Genomic DNA, 12,183 nt, shown 5'->3' on the forward strand with positions numbered 1-12,183 from the left:
CTAGAATGATACCCGGACTTCAAGGGTTAAGTTACGAGGAGAGATTACACAAATTGGGGTTGTATTCTCTGGAGTTTAGAAGGTTAAGGGGTGAACTGATTGAAGGTTATAAGGTATTAAGGGGACCAGATAGGGTGGATAGAGAGAAACTATTTCCGCTGGTTGGGGATTCTAGGACTAGGGGGCACAGTCTAAAAATTAGAGTCAGACCTTTCAGGACTGAGATTAGAAAACATTTCTACGCACAAAGGGTGGTAGAAGTTTGGAACTCTCTTCCGCAAACGCCAATTGATGCTAGCTCAATTGCTAATTTTAAATCTGAGATAGATAGCTCAGGCCACAGCTGGAGTACTGAGTACAATTCTGCTCACTATATTACAGGAAAGATGCGATTGCACTATAGAGCGTACAGAGGAGATTTACGAGGATGTTGCCAGGACTGGAGAATTTTAGCTATGAGGAAAGATTGGATAAGCTGTTTTCTTTATAACAGAGGAGACTGAGGGGACATTTAATTGAGGTGTGTAAAATTATGAGGTGCCGAGATAGAATGGATAGGAAGGACCTATTTACCTTAGCAGAGAGGCCAATAACCAGGGGGCATAGATTTAAAGTGATTGGTAGAAGGATTAGAGGGGAGCTGAGGAGAAATTTTTTTCACCCAGAGGTTGTGGGGGTCTGGAACTCACTGCCTGAAAGGGTGGTCGAGGCAGAAACCCTCATCACATTTAAAAAGTACTTGGATGTGCACTTGAAGTGCCACAATCTACAGGGCTACGGACCAAGAGCTGGAAAGTGGGATTCGGCTGGATAGCTCTTTTTCGGCCGGCACAGACACGATGGGCCGAATGACCTCCTTCTGTACCATAAATTTTTATGATTCTATGATAAAGTTCTCCACAGAATAAATATTGGTTTTGACATGCAACGAATAACATTGTGCTCATGCACTTTCTACTCCCTCTCCCCCCAAACCCAGAGGCAAAAAAACAGGGCCAATAAGGTGGGAAAAAAAAATCTTGAAATTTCCTCTCCAACCCCCTTAAGGCGATCGAAAACCAGTCCAGGAGATCACACGGACCATGCTTATGTTAACCGTTAATCCACTTACCTTCTATATGATGCGGTCTCTGCCCCAGTCAGCAACCAGTCCAGCTTCCACTTGAAAAAACATAGAAACATAGAAAATAGGAGCAGGAGTAGGCCATTCAGCCCTTCGAGCCCGCTGCGCCATTCAATATGATCATGGCTGATCCTCTATCTCATTACCATATTCCCGCTCTCTCCCCATGCCCCCTGATGCCTTTTGTGTCTAGAAATCTATCTAGCTCCTTCTTAAATATATTCAGTGACTTGGCCTCCACAGCCTTCAGTGGCAGAGAATTCCACAAGTTCACCACCCTCTGAGTGAAGCAATGTCTCCTCACCTCAGTCCTAAATGTCCTACCCCGTATCCTGAGACTGCGAACCCTCATTCTGAACCCCCCAGCCAGGGGAAACATCCTCCCTGCATCCAGTCTGTCTAGCCCTTTCAAAATTTTATATGTTTCAATGAGATCCCCTCTCATTCTTCTAAACTCGAGTCAATAGAGGCCCAATCTCTCCTCATTCGACAGTCCTGCCATCCCAGGGATCAGTCTGGTGAACCTTCGCTGCACTCCCTTTATGGCAAGTATATCCTTTCTTAGGTAAGGAGATCAAAACTGCACACAAAACTCCAGGTTTGAAGACAAACAGAGAGTCAGCACCCACCACACCAGCCAGCAACATGTTCCAGAGGCTCCCTATTCTCTGGGAAATGACGGACCGCCCAACATCCAGTCTATTCCTACTCTTGTGTAGTGTAAATGCAAGTCATCTCCTCCTCCAAAATCTGTCAAACTGGAATAATCTATCATTAGACACGATATCCGATAGCCCTTTTCATTATTTTATAGGCCTTCATCAATTCGCCTCTAAGTCTACATTACTCTAAAATAAATAGACTCCGGTCTTTAAGCCTATTTGAGGAACTAATTAACAAAGACAACTGAGATGAGGCCAGGTATCATACATATGTGATGAGACATTCATGGGGGGAAGTAAAGGACTTTAATCTACCTCAATACACATATCAATCTGCTAACGCAGCTGCAGATTTTAAGAAAATTGTTTAAATGATGAGTTGGTTGATAATTCCTAATTTGATCGAAGTTTTCAAGATATTAAGGGGAACTGATAGGGTAGATAGAGAGAAACTATTTCCACTGGTTGGGGAGTCTAGGACTAGGGGACATGGCATAAAAATTAGAGCCAGGACTTTCAGGAGTGAAGTTAGGAAACACTTCTACACACAGAGGGTGGTAGAAGTTTGGAACTCTCTTCCGCAAATGGCAGTTGATGCTAACTCAATTGTTAATTTTAAAGCTGAGATTGATAGATTTTTGTTAACCAAAGGTATTAAGGGATATGGGGCTAAGGCGGGTATATGGAGTTAGGTCACAGATCAGCCATGATCTGATTGAATGGCGGAACAGGCTCGAGGGGCTAAATGGCCTCCTCCTGTTCCCACGTTCCAAAATTTGAGTCATACTTTACTATAATTAATCAATGGGACCGCTAGGAAACCGTCCATAGAATATACCTGAATATTAAAATGACTTCCTTAATCATGCTCCGTGAGTTACTCCAGCGTTTAATTTCAGCTTATATCCAGAGCTTTGCATGTGTTGACGCCCCTTAATATATCTCTGCCATCGTTGGAGCATAAATCAAATCCCTTTGTCTACTTAAGCCTCCTCCCACTGTTAATAAATATGTGAACACCACCCAATCCCTGACTTCCTTCTGCTCACAGCACTCAATTTGCAGAATCTAATGATCTATAAGTGCACAATTACATATCATAACAGCAGTCCTTAAATATATTTATGAGAGTACCATCTCAATTGATTTTCCCAAAACAAAGTTTATCTTGGCTTTCGGGGAAATGTCAGCTGAATAACTTAGTGTAAAATATTGATCATTTTCTTGATGTTCTGCCCCATTCACTATGGATGAATGGTAAATTTAGGACCTTGGCGGCTTAAAATATGCAGGTGAAAATGTGCCAGTGCCAAAATGTATCCTTAGCCGAATTTCAGTCTCTAACACGTTCATTCCATATTGCTGCCTCTGCTAATTTAATGCAGAGTTAAACCCATTTAAAATAAATGAGTTAATGCTTACCTTTAAATATAAGTTTCTCCGCTCCGGGGAAGTACTGGACGACGAAGGGTACTCTGTTGGTTGCGTCCCGTGTTAGTCTTCTGAGGAGGTCCATGCGATTTTTCGCTGTGGCCCGTTGGAACTGTCGATCGACGAGTCGAGCATCATATCCTGTTCTTACGAGGGCATCTTTCAGCGTCTGTAGGTGTCCATCGCGTTCCTCCTTGTCTGAGCAGATCCTGTGTATTCGCAGGGCCTGTCCATAGGGGATGGCCTCTTTGACGTGGTTAGGGTGGGAGCTGGAAAAGTGGAGCATCGTGAGGTTGTCCTTGGGCTTGCGGTAGAGTGAGGTGCTGAGGTGCCCGTCTTTGATGGAGATTCGTGTGTCCAAGAAAGAAATCGATTCTGAGGATGCAACCAACACGGGACGCAACCAACAGAGTACCCTTCGTCGTCCAGTACTTCCCCGGAGCGGAGAAACTACGCGTGGGTAACGCGCCCGGTGAAATCAGTCTGCCCCTGCGCGCAATCGCAGGCTGATTGGATCCACTTACCTGGTCTTCCGGGTTCCCCACTGCTGATCTGCGTGTCGGGCGGGCTGCGCATGCGCAGTAAGGTCTGTCAGCTGGAGGAGCTCTATTTAAAGGGGCAGTCCTCCACTGACTGATGCTGCAAGAAATAGGAAAAATTACAACATGGAGCAGCCCAGGGGGAAGGCTGCTCCCAGGTTAATGATGCCTCACTCCAGGTATCATTGCATGGGGTGAGGAGGATGGGGAGGACAGAGATCTTCCCCCCGGCGGGCGGGAGGAAGCGGCCTGCCTCTGCCACCAAGAAGGCCTGGCTCGAGGTTGCAGAGGTGGTCACCTGCACCACCAACATATCGCCCACCTGCATACAACGCAGGAGGCGCTGCAGTGCCCTAGGTAGGTCAGCCAAAGTGAGTACACTTACCCATTCCCCTACACTCTGTCTGCCACATCACCGCCCCCACCCCACATCTCCTTCTGCACTGCCAACACTACTCTGTCACATCACCCCTCACACCCACTCAAAGCTCATCCTCATCTTACCTGCACTTACTCACCTCGCCAGTACTCATCCCGCCACTACCACTCAACCCAATCCTCATACAATCTCATGGCTCTATCTCATACTCACCATCTCATGCATCTCTTTCACAGTCAGCCTCACTCAACCTGCCACTACCTGTGCTGCAGCCACAGGGCCTGCATCACATATGTGCAGTAGGAAGCGTAAGGCAAACGTGTCATGAGCATCAAGGGGATGCACAAAGGTGTTTGAGGGCTTGTCATGGTTTTTATTTCAATTGAATTTCTGACCAACTCACATTACATATTATATTGACACCACTACTACCACGTCTTTGCGAATCTTGTCTGGTTTGTGCAATAATGCCCTTTCCTGAGGATCACAATGAAGACCCACAACTGATGCCACCCATTGTGCCACTGCAGAGTGGGTGTAGGTGTATTTGCAGCGCTCTTTTGTGCAGACGACTGAGAGACGTCGGCGATGTCCCCGGTGGCACCCTGGAAGGATGCGGAGGAGAAGTTGTTGAGGGCAGTGGTGACTTTGACAGTGACAGGTAAGAAGATGGTGCTCGGGCCAGCCGGGAGCAGCTCGGCAGGAAGGAGGCTGCAGATGTTTTTTTTTTTCGTTCACGGGCTGTGGGCGTCGCTGGCGAGGCCGGCATTCATTGCCCATCCCTAATTGCCCTCGAGAAGGTGGTGGTGAGCCGCCTTCTTGAACCACTGCAGTCCGTGTGGTGACGGTTCTCCCACAGTGCTGTTAGGAAGGGAGTTCCAGGATTTTGACCCAGCGACAATGAAGGAACGGCGATATATTTCCACTTGGAGGGGAACGTGCAGGTGGTGTTGTTCCCATGCGCCTGCTGCTCTTGTCCTTCTAGGTGGTAGAGGTCGCGGGTTTGGGAGGTGCTGTCGAAGAAGCCTTGGCGAGTTGCTGCAGTGCATCCTGTGGATGGTACACACTGCAGCCACAGTGCGCCGGTGGTGAAGGGAGTGAATGTTTAGTGTGGTGGATGGGGTGCCAATCAAGCGGGCTGCTTTATCTTGGATGGTGTCGAGCTTCTTGAGTGTTGTTGGAGCTGCACTCATCCAAGCAAGTGGAGAGTATTCCATCACACTCCTGACTTGTGCCTTGTAGATGGTGGAAAGGCTTTGGGGAGTCAGGAGGTGAGTCACTCGCCGCAGAATACCCAGCCTCTGACCTGCTCTCGTAGCCACAGTATTTATATGGCTGGTCCAGTTAAGTTTCTGGTCAATGGTGACCCCCAGGATGTTGATGGTGGGGGATTCGGTGATGGTAATGCCGTTGAATGTCAGGGGGAGGTGGTTAGACTGTCTCTTGTTGGAGATGGTCATTGCCTGGCACTTATCTGGCGCGAATGTTACTTACCACTTATGAGCCCAAGCCTGGATGTTGTCCAGGTCTTGCTGCATGCGTGCTCGGACTGCTTCATTATTTGAGGGATTGCAAATGGAACTAAACACTGTGCAGTCATCAGCAAACATCCCCATTTCTGACCTTATGATGGAGGGAAGGTCATTGATGAAGCAGCTGAAGATGGTTGGGCCGAGGACACTGCCCTGAGGAACTCGTGCAGCAATGTCCTGGGGCTGAGACGATTGGCCTCCAACAACCACTACCATCTTCCTTTGTGCTGGGTATGACTCCAGCCATTGGAGAGTTTTCCCCCTGATTCCCATTGACTTCAATTTTACTCGGGCTCCTTGGTGCCACACTCGGTCAAATGCTGCCTTGACGTCAAGGGCAGTCACTCTCACCTCACCTCTGGAATTCAGCTCTTTTGTCCATGTTTGGACCAACGCTGTAATGAGGTCTGGAGCCGAGTGGTCCTGGCGGAACCCAAACTGAGCATCGGTGAGCAGGTTATTGGTGAGTAAGTGCCGCTTGATAGCACTGTTGATATCATGTCCACAACTACATGTCGAGTGACTCTGAGCCTCCGTATGCACTGCTGCTCAGAGAGGTCCAGGAAGCTGAGCCTCGGTCTGTGGACCCTGTGGCGAGGGTAGTGCCCTCTGCGACGCATCTCTCTCTGCGGTTGCCCTCCCTCCTGCTGTGCAGGTGGATGTGTCACAGCACTGTGTTGTGGAGCTCCACGTGTCAGAGGTGGACGGCGTGGATGGCGAGACTGGTGATGCTGTTCGTCCTCCGTGGAGGTCATGACTGCAGCTACGGCGGCCCCCATCCGGAAGATGTACATCTGAGGGGGTCCGCAAGGTAGGTACATGTCTCTGGACCCCGGCGTAAGTGTGCAAGTTGGTGAATTTTCTTGTCAGGTGGAGGGTGGTGGAGGCCAAACTTTGTCCAAAGTGACAGAGTGGCCTCCTGCAATGAGTGAGGGTCTCCCCCCGCCACCTGTCAAATGGACCTTTGCAGCTGCCACAGGCTGACGGCTGCAACATGTCCATTTCAACTGGGAGTGTTTCCCCCAGTACGGGAAACAGTCCCAGTTGTTTGCATAAACCCACCCCTCCTAAAATATCATGTTAATCAGGTCCCTGAACGACCTGAAATACCAAAATAAATATCTTAAGTGGCACCTCGCTGGCTTTAATTGCCGGCGGGAGTCCCACGTGCGGGGGCTGCGCACGCACGCCAGCACGTCTGTGGGGAACCCGGAAGTGGATGGGTTGGAGCCGGGCTCCCGACCCACCCCAGGAATCCCCGATTTTCGTAGCCCCCCTGCCACCAACGCACCCGATCGCGGGTGCTAAAATCGAGCCCATTGTCTCTACATCTACCCTTTCGAACCCTTTCATAATTTCAAATTATCCCTCAGCCTTCTCTTTTCTAGAGAAAAGAGCCCCAGCCTGTTCAGCCTTTCCTGATAGGTCTAATCTCTCAGTTCTGGTATCATCCATGTGAATTTTTCTTGCAACTTCTCCAGTGCATCAATATCCTTTTTATAATATGCTTTTATAATATTTAATAAAATATCCATCCGCTGATATTACTGACAGTAATTTCCAGCCTGCGGTCTTTTAAACCATGGGCAGAGTCATTTTCCATTATCGGGATGTGGGTGTCACTGGCGAGGCCAGCATTCATCGCCCAGCTCCAGTTAGCCCAAGTTTGAAAGAACTGAACGCTTTACTTGGCCACTTCAGAGCACAGTTAAGAGTTAATCTCGTTGTGTGAGACTGGAGTCACCTATAGGCTCAGTTCCGGGTAAGGACGGCAGGTTTCCTTCCATAAAGATCATTAGCGAAGCAGTTGGGTTTTTTGACGACAATCTGGCAGCTTCATGTCACGCTACATGTAACCCCACCAGCGAAAAAAAGTTATCTGTTTTTAATACAACTGGACATTCTCTCTCTCTCTCTCTCTCTCTGACTTTCGGGTCTCTTTCTCTCTCTGTCTTTGTAATCTGACCCATTGTGTATTCAGGATACTGGGATGTAATGTCTTCCGTGGCTAACCTGTCTGAACACCAACGACGCCTTTGATTGCTGTGATCATCTCCCAGCCGAGATGTGATAGGGGGCAGTTGGAAAGATTATCTGTAATCACCAGGCATTGTTCTCTGACTATATACGCTACGTGTTTTTAGAACCCTTCACTCACCTGACGAAGGAGGTAAGCTCCGAGAGCTTGTGATTTAAAATAAAATTGTTGGACTATAACCTGGTGTTGTGCAAGTCCTTACATTTACTGATGCCAGCTGACTATTTCCAGATTTTATTTTTGAACTGAATTCAAACTCTCAAAGTGCCACTTGAACCTATAACCTCAGAGGCGAGAGTGCTAGCACTGAGGTACAGCTGAAACACTGGGCTTGCATGCTGTTCCTCCAGGAATCTGACGCAACCTTAAGAGGAGCCGAGCCGAGCGGAGGGAGCGTCCGATCAAAGGCGGGATTTCAGAGCGCTGAGAACAGCTGAGAGGAGCCGAGCCGAGCGGAGGGAGCGTCCGATAAAAGGCGGGATTTCAGAGCGCTGAGAACAGCTGAGAGGAGCCGAGCCGAGCGGAGCTGCGACCGAGTTCGAAGTGACGTCAGGAATCAGATCGGGACGCGACACAGGGGAGGCACCTGATTGGTGAGTAGGTTCAGGTGAGTATTTCTACTTATCGACAGTAACTGAAGTAAAAAGAAAGGGAAGGTCTGCAGGTCTTATAGGAAGTAGCGTTTATTTTTTAGTCAATCAAGGTCCCTCGTGTAGTTAACATTCTCTAAATTGAGAACAATTTAAAGGAGTAAACTCCTTAAAGTTAGTGGTAAGTAGTTTTTCTTTCCTTTTTTTTCCTCTTGACTTTGGAGTTGTTCTTAAGCTAATTTAAGGGTTAAGTCATGGCAGGAGATCCCAGGGCCGTGTCATGTTCCTCTTGTGGGATGTGGGAATTCAGGGCTCCTTCCTGTATCCCTGATTCCTTCACCTGCGGGAAGTGTGTCCAGCTGCAGCTACTGTTTGACCGCTTGACGGCTCTGGAGCTGCGGATGGACTCACTTTGGAGCATCCGCGATGCTGAGAAAGTCGTGGATAGCACGTTCAGTGAGTTGGTCACACCGCAGATAAAAATTACTGAGGGAGATAGTGAATGGGTGACCAACCGACAGAGGAAGAGTAGGAAGGCAGTGCAGGGGTCCCCTGCGGTCATCTCCCTCCAAAACAGGTATACCGTTTTGGATACTGTTGGGGGAGATGGCTCACCAGGGGAAGGTGGCAGTGGCCAGGTTCATGGCACCGTGGCTGGCTCTGCTGCACAGGAGGGCAGGAAAAAGAGTGGCAGAGCTATAGTGATAGGGGACTCGATTGTAAGGGGAATAGACAGGCGTTTCTGCGGACGCAACCGAGACTCCAGGATGGTATGTTGCCTCCCTGGTGCAAGGGTCAAGGATGTCTCGGAGCGGCTGCAGGACATTCTGGAGGGGGAGGGTGAACAGCCAGTTGTCGTGGTGCATATAGGCACCAATGATATAGGTAAAAAACAGGATGAGGTCCTACAAGCTGAATTTAGGGAGTTAGGAGTTAAACTAAAGAGTAGGACCTCAAAGGTAGTAATCTCAGGATTGCTACCAGTGCCACGGGTTAGTCAGAGTAGGAATGACAGGATAGCTAAGATGAATACGTGGCTTGAGAGATGGTGCAAGAGGGAGGGATTCAAATTCCTGGGCCATTGGAACCGGTTCTGGGGGAGGTGGGACCAGTACAAATTGGACGGTCTGCATCTGGGCAGGACTGGAACCAATGTCCTAGGGGGAGTGTTTGCCAGTGCTGTTGGGGAGGGTTTAAACTAATGTGGCAGGGGGATGGGAACCGATGCAGGAAGTCAGTGGGAAATAAAGTGGTGACAGAAACAAAAGGCAGTAAGGGAGAGTGCACAGAACATGACCGGACAGATGGTCTGAGAAAGCAGGGCAAAGACCAAGGGAAGTCTAGATTAAACTGCATTTATTTCAATGCAAGAAGTCTGATGGGCAAGGCAGATGAACTCAGGGCATGGATGGGTACATGGGACTGGGATGTTATAGCTATTACTGAAACATGGATAAGGGAGGGGCAGGACTGGCAGCTCAATGTTCCAGGGTACAGATGCTATAGGAAAGATAGAGCAGGAGGTAAGAGAGGAGGGGGAGTTGCGTTCTTGATTAGGGAGAACATCACGGCAGTAGTGAGAGGGGATATATCCGAGGGTTCGCCCACTGAGTCTATATGGGTAGAACTGAAAAATAAGAAGGGAGAGATCACTTTGATCGGATTGTACTACAGACCCCCAAATAGTCAACGGGAAATTGAGGAGCAAATATGTAAGGAGATTACAGACAGCTGCAAGAAAAATAGGGTGGTAATAGTAGGGGACTTTAACTTTCCCAACATTGACTGGGACAGCCATAGCATTAGGGGCTTGGATGGAGAGAAATTTGTTGAGTGTATTCAGGAGGAATTTCTCATTCAGTATGTGGATGGCCCGACTAGAGAGGGGGCAAAACTTGACCTCCTCTTGGGAAATAAGGAAGGGCAGGTGACAGAAGTGTTAGTGAGGGATCACTTTGGGACCAGTGATCATAATTCCATTAGTTTCAAGATAGCTATGGAGAAGGATAGGTCTGGCCCAAAAGTTAAAATTCTAAATTGGGGAAAGGCCAATTTTGATGGTATTAGACAGGAACTTTCAGAAGTTGATTGGGAGAGTCTGTTGGCAGGCAAAGGGACGTCTGGTAAGTGGGAGGCTTTCAAAAGTGTGTTAACCAGGGTTCAGGGTAAGCACATTCCTTATAAAGTGAAGGGCAAGGCTGGTAGAAGTAGGGAACCTTGGATGACTCGGGAGATTGAGGCACTAGTCAAAAAGAAGAAGGAGGCATATGACATGCATAGGCAGCTGGGATCAAGTGGATCCCTTGAAGAGTATAGAGATTGCCGGAGTAGAGTTAAGAGAGAAATCAGGAGGGCAAAAAGGGGATATGAGATTGCTTTGGCAGATCAGGCAAAGGTGAATCCAAAGAGCTTCTACAAATACATAAAGGGCAAAAGGGTAACTAGGGAGAGAGTAGGGCCTCTTAAGGATCAACAAGGTCATCTATGTGCGGAACCACAAGAGATGGGTGAGATCCTGAATGAATATTTCACATCGGTATTTACGGTTGAGAAAGGCATGGATGTTAGGGAACTTGGGGAAATAAATAGTGATGTCTTGAGGAGTGTACATATTACAGAGAGGGAGGTGCTGGAAGTCTTAACGCGCATCAAGGTAGATAAATCTCCGGGACCTGATGAAATGTATCCCAGGACGTTATGGGAGGTTAGGGAGGAAATTGCGGGTCCCCTAGCAGAGATATTTGAATCATCCACCGCTACAGGTGAGGTGCCTGAAGATTGGAGGGTAGCAAATGTTGTGCCTTTGTTTAAGAAGGGCGGCAGGGAAAAGCCTGGGAAATACAGACCAGTGAGCCTTACATCTGTAGTGGGTAAGTTGTTAGAGGGTATTCTGAGGGACAGGATCTACAGGCATTTGGAGAGGCAGGGACTAATTAGGAACAGTCAGCATGGTTTTGTGAGAGGAAAATCATGTCTCACGAATTTGATTGAGTTTTTTGAAGGGGTAACCAAGAAGATAGATGAGGGCTGTGCAGTAGACGTGGTCTACATGGACTTCAGCAAAGCATTTGACAAGGTACCGCAAGGTAGGTTGTTACATAAGGTTAAATCTCATGGGATCCAAGGTGAGGTAGCCAATTGGATACAAAATTGGCTTGACGACAGAAGACAGAGGGTGGTTGTAGAGGGTTGTTTTTCAAACTGGATGCCTGTGTCCAGCGGTGTGCCTCAGGGATCGGTGCTGGGTCCGCTGTTATTTGTTATTTATATTAATGATTTGGATGAGAATTTAGGAGGCATGGTTAGTAAGTTTGCAGATGACACCAAGATGGGTGGCATTGTGGACAGTGAAGAAGGTTATCTAGGATTGCAACGGGATCTTGATAAATTGGGCCAGTGGGCCGATGAATGGCAGATGGAGTTTAATTTAGATAAATGTGAGGTGATGCATTTTGGTAGATCGAATCGGGCCAGGACCTACTCCGTTAATGGTAGGGCGTTGGGGAGAGTTATAGAACAAAGAGATCTGGGAGTACAGATTCATAGCTCCTTGAAAGTGGAGTCACAGGTGGATAGGGTGGTGAAGAAGGCATTCAGCATGCTTGATTTCATTGGTCATAACATTGAATGCAGGAGTTGGGATGTCTTGTTGAAGTTGTACAGGGCATTGGTGAGGCCACACTTGGAGTACTGTGTACAGTTCTGGTCACCCTATTATAGAAAGGATATTATTAAACTAGAAAGAGTGCAGAAAAGATTTACGAGAATGCTACCGGGACTTGATGGTTTGACTTACAGGGAGAGGTTAGACAGACTGGGACTTTTTTCCCTGGAGAGTAGGAGGTTAAGGGGAGATCTTATAGAAGTCTATAAAATAATGAGGGGCATA

Source organism: Heptranchias perlo, chromosome 15 (assembly GCF_035084215.1).
Source record: "Heptranchias perlo isolate sHepPer1 chromosome 15, sHepPer1.hap1, whole genome shotgun sequence".
NCBI classification, from domain to species: Eukaryota; Metazoa; Chordata; class Chondrichthyes; order Hexanchiformes; family Hexanchidae; genus Heptranchias; species Heptranchias perlo.